Genomic DNA, 8,782 nt, shown 5'->3' on the forward strand with positions numbered 1-8,782 from the left:
AGGACAGGCCAGTGTGTGAAGTTCTCAATGCTGTTCCAAGTATAACTATGAATCTTTTCCTTCAGTGAGTTAATCTTGTTGATTACCATGGGTCCTGAGGGGAATGGAGGGAGGAATAGAATAGATGGAACATGGGGCATTTTTGGGGTCATAGAATTCTCCTACATGTCTTGCAATGATGGATACAGACCATGTTAACTGAAGCACAGGGGCTGCAGTTAGGACAGGGTCTGAATCATGGGGAACTGGTACTGCAGCATGTGAATGACTTCAGGCAGCACAGCTGTCTTTCTGAATGCTATTGATGGTGATTTGTACTATCATCTGCCAGCACTGCATGAACCTGTTATAACTGCACTCTTGAACTCAGTATTGTGTGAGATTATAGGTCTCCATGCCAGTAGCTGTTGTTTTCAGGGCCTAATTATTTCTTTGGTATGTAAGGGTACTTCATTAGCTGGAGGTTCTTTGCAGATTCCCAATACCTGTACATATGTGCTACAAGACTGTCTGTTATCCCTGGAGGTCTACAGTTCTGTGGTTGGGGCTGCAGTACACTGGGCTATAATAGGCTCTCCACTCATATAGAAGAGCAATGTGCAAGTTGGGAGACAGGAAGATCTTGCCCAAGCTGCCTGTGCTGACTAGCATATGAACTCCTTAAGCCTTTCAGGTTATCTTGTCAAGGTGGAAACATCCTCTCATAAATATCATACTTCTGCTATCCAAATTGCTCCATGTTGTGAACAATCTTTTGCAGAGAAGGTCCCAGATGCTGTGGTATGGTGGTCGTCCCTGAGAGTTTTATTGTTTGACTACCACATCTGGCCCTGGAATGGTGAAGCTACTTAAATCTGTACATCTACCAGGGCACATAATATTAACAGATATCTCTTATTGATTCTGTTTCCCTGGAGAACCTTGACTAAAACACCAGGGAACCCACTCTGGTGGTTGTGTGGTATTGAGATGTTGGTCTTTTGGGATTGGTGGACTGCTGGAAGATGGCCCCTATCCATCAAACAACTGGTGGGGAGGTGGGTCTTTGTGCAGAGCACAGAGAGGCTGCCCACAGGGTGGGCAATATTGTGGAAGAATATGCACCAGGGCTCAGTCACCAGGAGTCAGTAACTGATGAAGAGACAAATCTACTACCCAGAGAAGTCCTCAATGACCCCCTCTCCTTAAAGGATACACATCTCTGCTGATAACATAAGAAGGAGTTGTGCTTTAGATGGAACTAAACTAACTCTTCTCATGGGTGGATTGGCTGCAGGTGACTGAACTCGAGTTTGTTCTTCAGCTCTAGATTTTCTCACCAAATTTTTATTAGTTAATCCTACGAATGGATGCTATGAATTCAGAATAAGAATTCATTTGTGTTGAACTTCTTTAGTTACCCAATATCCCTCACTTTCATGGAGAGGGTCTGCTCTGGTGCATAGAGGGTCCCTTGTTCTGGCTTTGTCTTGATGAGATAGATGTTGGGAAGGAGAGCATTAGAAACTCATGATTTGCTTACACCAGTATTCAGCACATCTATTGATCTCCAAGGAAATTATTTATCAGTTGAGCTTGTTTTGGCAATGTGTGGTGATTCTGCACCAATTCTGTATCTTTTTAACTGACTGGAAACAATCTGACTTTCCACTACATTTTCAGATGAGTCATTGAAACTGAAGCAACTGTTCCTTCACAGAAGCTAGAATATTGGTGGTTGTGGCCTAGGGTTCCATGCTTGGGCCAGTGGAGGCAGCTTCCTGGTGGGTCTATGGTTGCTCTTCCTCCACAAGAGGGGACTGTTCAGGAACTGACATTCCTCTTTAAGTGGTAAAGCAGAGATGTAAACTGTAAGAGCAATCTGGCATTCATTAAGTGTAGTACTCATCAGGAAAAGCCAACAATAACTGTTCTCATAAAAGAAGAACAGACTGGGGATACACACAAGCAAATAACCAAAGGAAAGCACCACTAAATGTGCATTTTATTTTCCTTCTTAATTTTCCCTCCTGAGAAATTGGTAATAGGAATCAATAATTGATTTTGTCTCTTCTGTGAGTTTATGGGAATTTTTTTCCAGACTGTTATCTCATTGTAGAAATTCAGAAGAGTTCATATGGATTATGTGGCTGAACAGAATTTGATGTTGAATAATCTTTATGAAAATTGCAAATTCAATGCTCTGAGTCATTCAAACTAATGTGCATGAGACAATCTCTCCTATTTTTGAAACTTCTCTGGCTAAAATTTAATGGGCCAACTAGTCCCAGAATTAAACCAATAAAACAGTCTTAATAAAAAGCAGCCAAAAGACAATGAGTATAGGGGCTTTTGAACCTGTTTCAAGGGGGAGAAATTGTCTCTCAAGGACTTCAGTTGATTACTTCTTGACCTATTCATTTTCCCCTAGAAGGAAGAGTGCATTCCCAGATAAGTGATTTGATTTTGTGTACATGAAACATAAAAAGAAGCTGCTAGTAGTAAGGGAGTGCTATTGTGGTCCCCCCAAAATATATTGACATATTCACTCCAACACCTATGAACATGACCTTATATGCAAATAGGGTCTTTGCAGATGTGATCAAGTAAAGATCAGCTAATAATGGATTAAGCTGGATAAAAATTCAATATGAAGGATATCCTTATTAGAAGTGGAGAAGACTCAAAGACATAGAAGGGAGACAGCTCTGTGAAGAGAGGCAGAAGTTAGAGTTGTGCTTTACAAGCTAAGGAAAACAAAGATTGCAGTGCACTTCCTGAAACTGGGAAAAGGAAAGGAATTACTCTCTCCTAGAGCCTTCAGGGAGAGCCTGGCCCTGCCAATATCTTGATGTCAGACTCCTGCCTCTGAACTGTGGGAGGATAAGTTTCCATTGTCTAAAATCATCTGGTTTGTGGTATTTTGTTAGGGCAGCCCTAGGAAATTAACACAGGTGTTTTGTTTTTATTACTGCTGTTGTTTTGTATTTATTTTTTTGACTTTTTAATCTCTTCACAGTAATTCTGACTCTGTTTGTCTGCCTTCTAAGCCCAGGCATTGCCTCACTGTGTTTTCCCAAATTTATGCTAAGTGGTGGGATAGTTCATAGGTGGTGCCTCCTATTCACAGGCCACCTCTGTGCCCTTCATTTCACTCTTCATCAGTATTAAAGCTGTTTTTTCCTCCATGGAACTGATTTCTAAATTTGTTCAAACTTGGGAGAGAAAAGGGGGTTTTATTTTAATTGTACCTAAAATTCCAACACTCCTTTGGCATACAGTTTTCTTGAGCATTTTTCAGTCTCATCTCACTTTCTGTGAACTTGTCTCCCACTTTCAAATGACAATGAGCCCATGATATATATGATACCCATTCCAATTTTCTATTTACTTACTTATTTTATTTAATATATATCAGTGTATTACAAATATTTTCCTATTGGTCATATTTATTTCATTTGTTTGTATTTTAAATGAATAGATATGTATTATTAAGGAGGAAATGGAAAAGACGATTGACTTTATATGGTTATGAGTCTCCAAAAAAGAGTTGGGGAATCATCAAAAGTGTCGTGCTTATGCATGCCTCAGCAGGATCCCAGAGACAGCCAAAGTAGATGCAATCCCAGGTACTGGTTCTCCTGAGGGCTACAGAGACCCTCAGGTTCTATGGTCATGGCAGATGGCTCTGGAGTTCAGTGCCGTATCACTTGGCCCTACTTTGGAGTTTGTGTTCCTGAGTGTGATGAAGTTGGACTCAGATGTGACCTTTCTACACATGCCTCTTCTGTCACTTTTACTGAACCTGTGGTTGGCGCTGGTGTTGGTATATACCCAGGAGACTTGAATCTCTGGACTGTCCATGTGACAGCTATGCCCTGAGCCTCAGCAGTCTGGCAGCTCCTACCCTCTGGTTCATTGGACTTACCCCAGCCAGCTAATAGGGAGGTGAAGAAGGTCAACCACCACACCAGGGAGCCATGAATGTCTACAACTGCAAGCAGGAGAATTGCATCCATTATCCATTTGGAATCTCAGTCCCCTCTCAATATAGAGGTGGAGTGGACATAACCATCCCAGGGTTCACAGAATGGAGGAATAGAGTATGGATTAGGGTAGACTTACTGATATTCTACTATGGAACTATTGTGATTAGTAATGGAAGAAATTGTAGCATTGTTGTGGAGAAAGTGGTCATGGTAGTTGCTGGGGGTAGGGAGAGGGAAGATGAGATATGATGTGGGGGCATTTTTAGGACTTGGAGTTATTCTGGATGGTACTGCAGGGACAGATGCCAGACATTGTATGTTCTACCATGGCCCACTGGGTGGACTGGGGGAAGTGTAAACTACAGTGTAAACCATTATCCGTGTGTTGCAGCAGTGGTCCAAAATGTATTCACCAAATGCAGTGAATGTGCCATCATGTTGAAAGTTGTTAATGTGGGAGGAGTAAGGTGAGGAGGGTTGGGGGTATATGGGAACCTCATATTTTTTTAATGTAACATTAAAAAAAGAAAGAAAAAATTACAACCTGGTCTTTCAAATTAAAATTTTAATAGAAAATTATTTTTATAATAAAATTAGGAAAATATCACTATGATTTCTTCTCATTTTACTTAAATTTAATTCATCACATTTTATTTTTAATTGCTCTGAAATTTAGAGGGTGCCTATAAAAAGAAGTGATTGTCTTTCACTGTTCCCTAAAGAAGCTAATTATGTATCCAGCATAAATTACAGTAGTTCTTACTTTTTCCATTATAATGCGGTCATCACTTTCATGTCTAAAATGTTGTCTGGAAGAAGAATGACCTTATGCAGTTAGAGAACAGTTCCTTCTTTTTCATGTGTTAGGTGAAATTCAGCAACATAGGACCAAATTTAAATACCATTCATAAAATATCAGTTTCAACTATGTAAAAAATATGTATTAGGAAAATTCATCAGTTTTTCCTAGTATTTTCTAAAAAATCTTCAGATTTTGTTGTTTTATTCACAAAAATCCTTAATTTTCAAATGATAATCATTTAATATTTTATGCAGCAATATTTCATTTCCTTTTGCTGTAGTCCTGCTGTCACATTCTTCCATGAAACCATGTAAGGAGAAATTGATAATCTAATAATCTAGGGTAAGGAGGAGCCAACCCATAAGTTTATTATTCATTCTTTCACTAGCAGAAAGATTGTCCTGAACATTCTAAGAAACAATACTGTGAAATACCCACTGGCAGAGACTTGCATGCTAGAAATGCCTTCTTTGACATTTTGAAACCCCTACTCAACTCATGGATTCATGATGTTTACTCACTTAAATGATGGAAGAAGACCAGGTACAAAGGAACATGAGCAAACAGGTTCATTGAAATCACACACAAAATATCACCAACAACTGCAGGTTCCAAATATTTCCCAGATATTAATATTTTCACATTCATGATGTATAATTACATTCCACTGACAATATCCTCACACAGTGAAGCCATCACATACATCAGCATCCACCTCACATAGAAAGTTAACCTCCAAAAAATCAGAGCAATTAGTCTTTCACATTATGTCCAAATAACACAAAAAATGTAAAGAAAAATAAAGGAGAGAATAAATGAATAATTACATTATTCATAAAAATGCAGACCTTCAAAAACATATAAATGGAGTCTCAATAAACAAAAATTTTATTCTCTGAAATTAAAAAAAAAACATGCTACTGATGGTATGATATGAATTTGTTTTTAAAGCAATTATGAGACATAGAATTTAGAAAGTAAGATTGCAATATTCTTCTAGCAGTAGTCCAAAAGAGAAGGAAGATGTCTTAATTTGTGAGGGCTACTGTAACAAAGAATCAGTGAGTAGTTGGCTTAATCAACAGGAATTTATTACCTCAAATTTTTGGAGGCTAGAAGTCTCAAAAGAAGGTGTCAGCAGTATCATCTGTTCCCTGAAGACTATACACTTACATTGCTGGCTTACCGTATTCCATGCCTCAAATTCTGCCTCTGTCACATGGCCATCTTTCTCCCTATTTGCTAATCCTATGTTCATATTTCCTCTGCTTAAAAATCCCCAAAGTGCAAAGGCAAAGACCAAAAAGAAGGATGGTCCAACAATGAGCCTTTGATATTGATGGCTATGCTTATGATCCTGTGTGCCTGAAATATGCACTAGGCCTAGAGCTGCAGGGTGCCTAAGAGTTACCTCCTGAGAGCCTTCATGTTGCTCAAATGTGGCCACTCTCTAAGCCAAACTCAGCATGTAAAGGCATTACCTTCCCCCCAGCTTGGGACATGAATCCTGGGGGTGACCCTCCCTGGCACTAAGGGATTACTACCAACCACCAGCTTGTGATGTAACTAGAAAAAGACCTTGTCAACTCAGACCAACAGGATATCTCAGCCTACATGTAGAATCATGTGTTAAAACTGCTTTTTGACCTTGAATAAAAGGGGGAAATGGCAAAAGCAAATGAGTTTTTATTGCTAAGAGTCTTCAAAAAAGAGTTCTGAGGTTATCAGAGGGGTCATGCTTATGCACACCTCAGCAGGACCCTAGAGACAGTCAAAGTAGATACAGTGCCAAGTACTGGTTCTCCTGAGGGCTACAGAGACCCTCAGGTTCTATGGTCATGGCAGATGGCTCTGGAATTCAATGCCATGTCAGTAGGCCCTACTTTGGAATTTGTGTTCTTGAGTGTGATGGAGTTAGACTCAGCTGTGACCTTTCTACACATGCCTCTCTGTCACTTTTACTGAACCTGTGGTTGGCACTAGGGTTGGTGTATATTCAGGAGACTTGAATCTCTGGACTATCCATGTGTCAGCTGGGCCCTGAACCTCAGCAGACTTGCAACACCTACCCTCTGGTTCATTGGACTTACCCAGGTCAGCTAACAGGGAGGTAAAGTTGGTCAATCACCACATCAGAGAACCAAGAGTGCCTACAATTGCAAGCAGGAGAATTGCATCCATCATCCATGTGGAACCTAAGTCCCCTCGCAATATAGAGGTGGAGTGGACATAACCATCCCAGGGTCCACAGGATGGAGGAATAAAATATGGATTAGAGTGGACTTACTGATATTCTACTATGGAACTATTGTGACTAGCAATGGAAGAAATTATAGCTGTAGCATTGATGTGGAGAAAGTGACCACAGTAGTTGCTGAGGGCAAGGAAAGGGAAGAAGAGATGTGATGTGTGAGCATTTACAGGACTTGGAGTTGTCCTAAATGATATTGCAGGGACAGATGCTGGATATTATATATTCTGCCATAACCTCCTGAATGGACTGGGGGAGAGTGTAAACTACAATGTAAATGATTATCCATGTGGTGCCCCAAAATGTATTCACCAAATGCAATGAATGTGCCCCAATGATGAAAGAGGTTGTTGATGTGGGAGCAGTGGGGTGAGGGGGGAGGGGAGTATATGGGGATCTCTTATATTTTTTTAATGTAACATTTAAAAAAATAGAGATTGTAGAACCAAAAATAAAATAAAATAAAGGTTTCCTGTCATATTGGAGTGAAGCACATATTGATTTAATTTGGCCTCACTTAAATAAGAGGAATTTGGAAGATGCTATTTACAAATTAGTTCCCTTTCACAAGACCAGGCATTAGGATATGAACATATCTTTGTGTGGGACATGATTCATTCCATAAAAGAAAGGAAATACTACAAAACTACTAAAACTTCCCCCATAGTAGTGAATCAAAAATAAAATATTTGAATTATATACAGTACCATAAAGTGATTATAATTCCATTTTGAACATGTTAGATACAAATAGATAATTTTATCTTTATATTACAAAGACAATTCTCTCCTAATAGTACATCTTATGCATTATTTTATCATAAATATTTCTGATTTTATATCATAAATATTTATGATTTTATCATAAATATTTCTGAGTTTTACGCCATAGTGACAATTGACATCTCATTATAAATCAATTATTTTTATGTCAAAAATTTGGATTATGTACAGAATTTCATTTTATGTTTGAACAATATATATTGAGAACATTATGTTGAGTAAAATAAGCCAGACACAAAAGGATATATTGTTGTATGATTCCACTTCTATGAAATATCAGAACAAGAAATTGATAGAGATAGAAAGTAGGTTAAAAGTTACCAGGAGCCAGCAGGAAGATTCATGTAAACATGGAAATTCTCAATAAATATCTTTCAAAGTGTTTAGAAGAAAAGAATAGGAATGACAAATACGAAATATTTGAAGACATGGTGCTTTATTTTTCTCAATATTGATTAACTCCTCTTCAGAGAGGTGAGAGAACACTTATCCTAATTTTTATGTCAAGAAATGGGTTGGCTATCTGAATCCAATGCAAAAAAAACTCTTCTATCAAAAAAATTAAGTGATATTCCACTCTATTGTCATTGATCTTCAATGTAGTATTCATTATTTTACTCTTCAAAGAAGATTCCACATATTCCTATATACGCCCCACCCCCCTCACCCCACTCCTCCCATAACAACCACCTCTTCCATCATCATGGGACATTCATTGTATTTGGTGAATACATGGTCAATGGTCCACATTATAGTTTACACTCTCCCCCATTCCACCCAGGGGGCCATAGGAGGACATACAATGTCCAGTAACTGTCCCTGCAGGACCACCCAGGACAACTCCAAGTCCTGAAAATACCCTCACATCACATCCCTTCCTCCCATTCCCTACCTTCAGCAGCCATCACTTTCTCCACATCAATGCTACATTTTCTTCTATTACTAATCACAATAGTTCATGAATAGAATATCAGTAAGT

General features: G+C 38.8%; 1 pseudogene; it reads right to left on the reverse strand.

The window, feature by feature from the left end:
- Positions 1-218: 218 nt before the first annotated feature.
- Positions 219-1,817, reverse strand: LOC101429680 (plakophilin-4 pseudogene; annotated as a pseudogene).
- Positions 1,818-8,782: the final 6,965 nt, after the last annotated feature.

This window comes from Dasypus novemcinctus, chromosome 21 (genome assembly GCF_030445035.2).
Source record: "Dasypus novemcinctus isolate mDasNov1 chromosome 21, mDasNov1.1.hap2, whole genome shotgun sequence".
Lineage (NCBI taxonomy): Eukaryota > Metazoa > Chordata > Mammalia > Cingulata > Dasypodidae > Dasypus > Dasypus novemcinctus.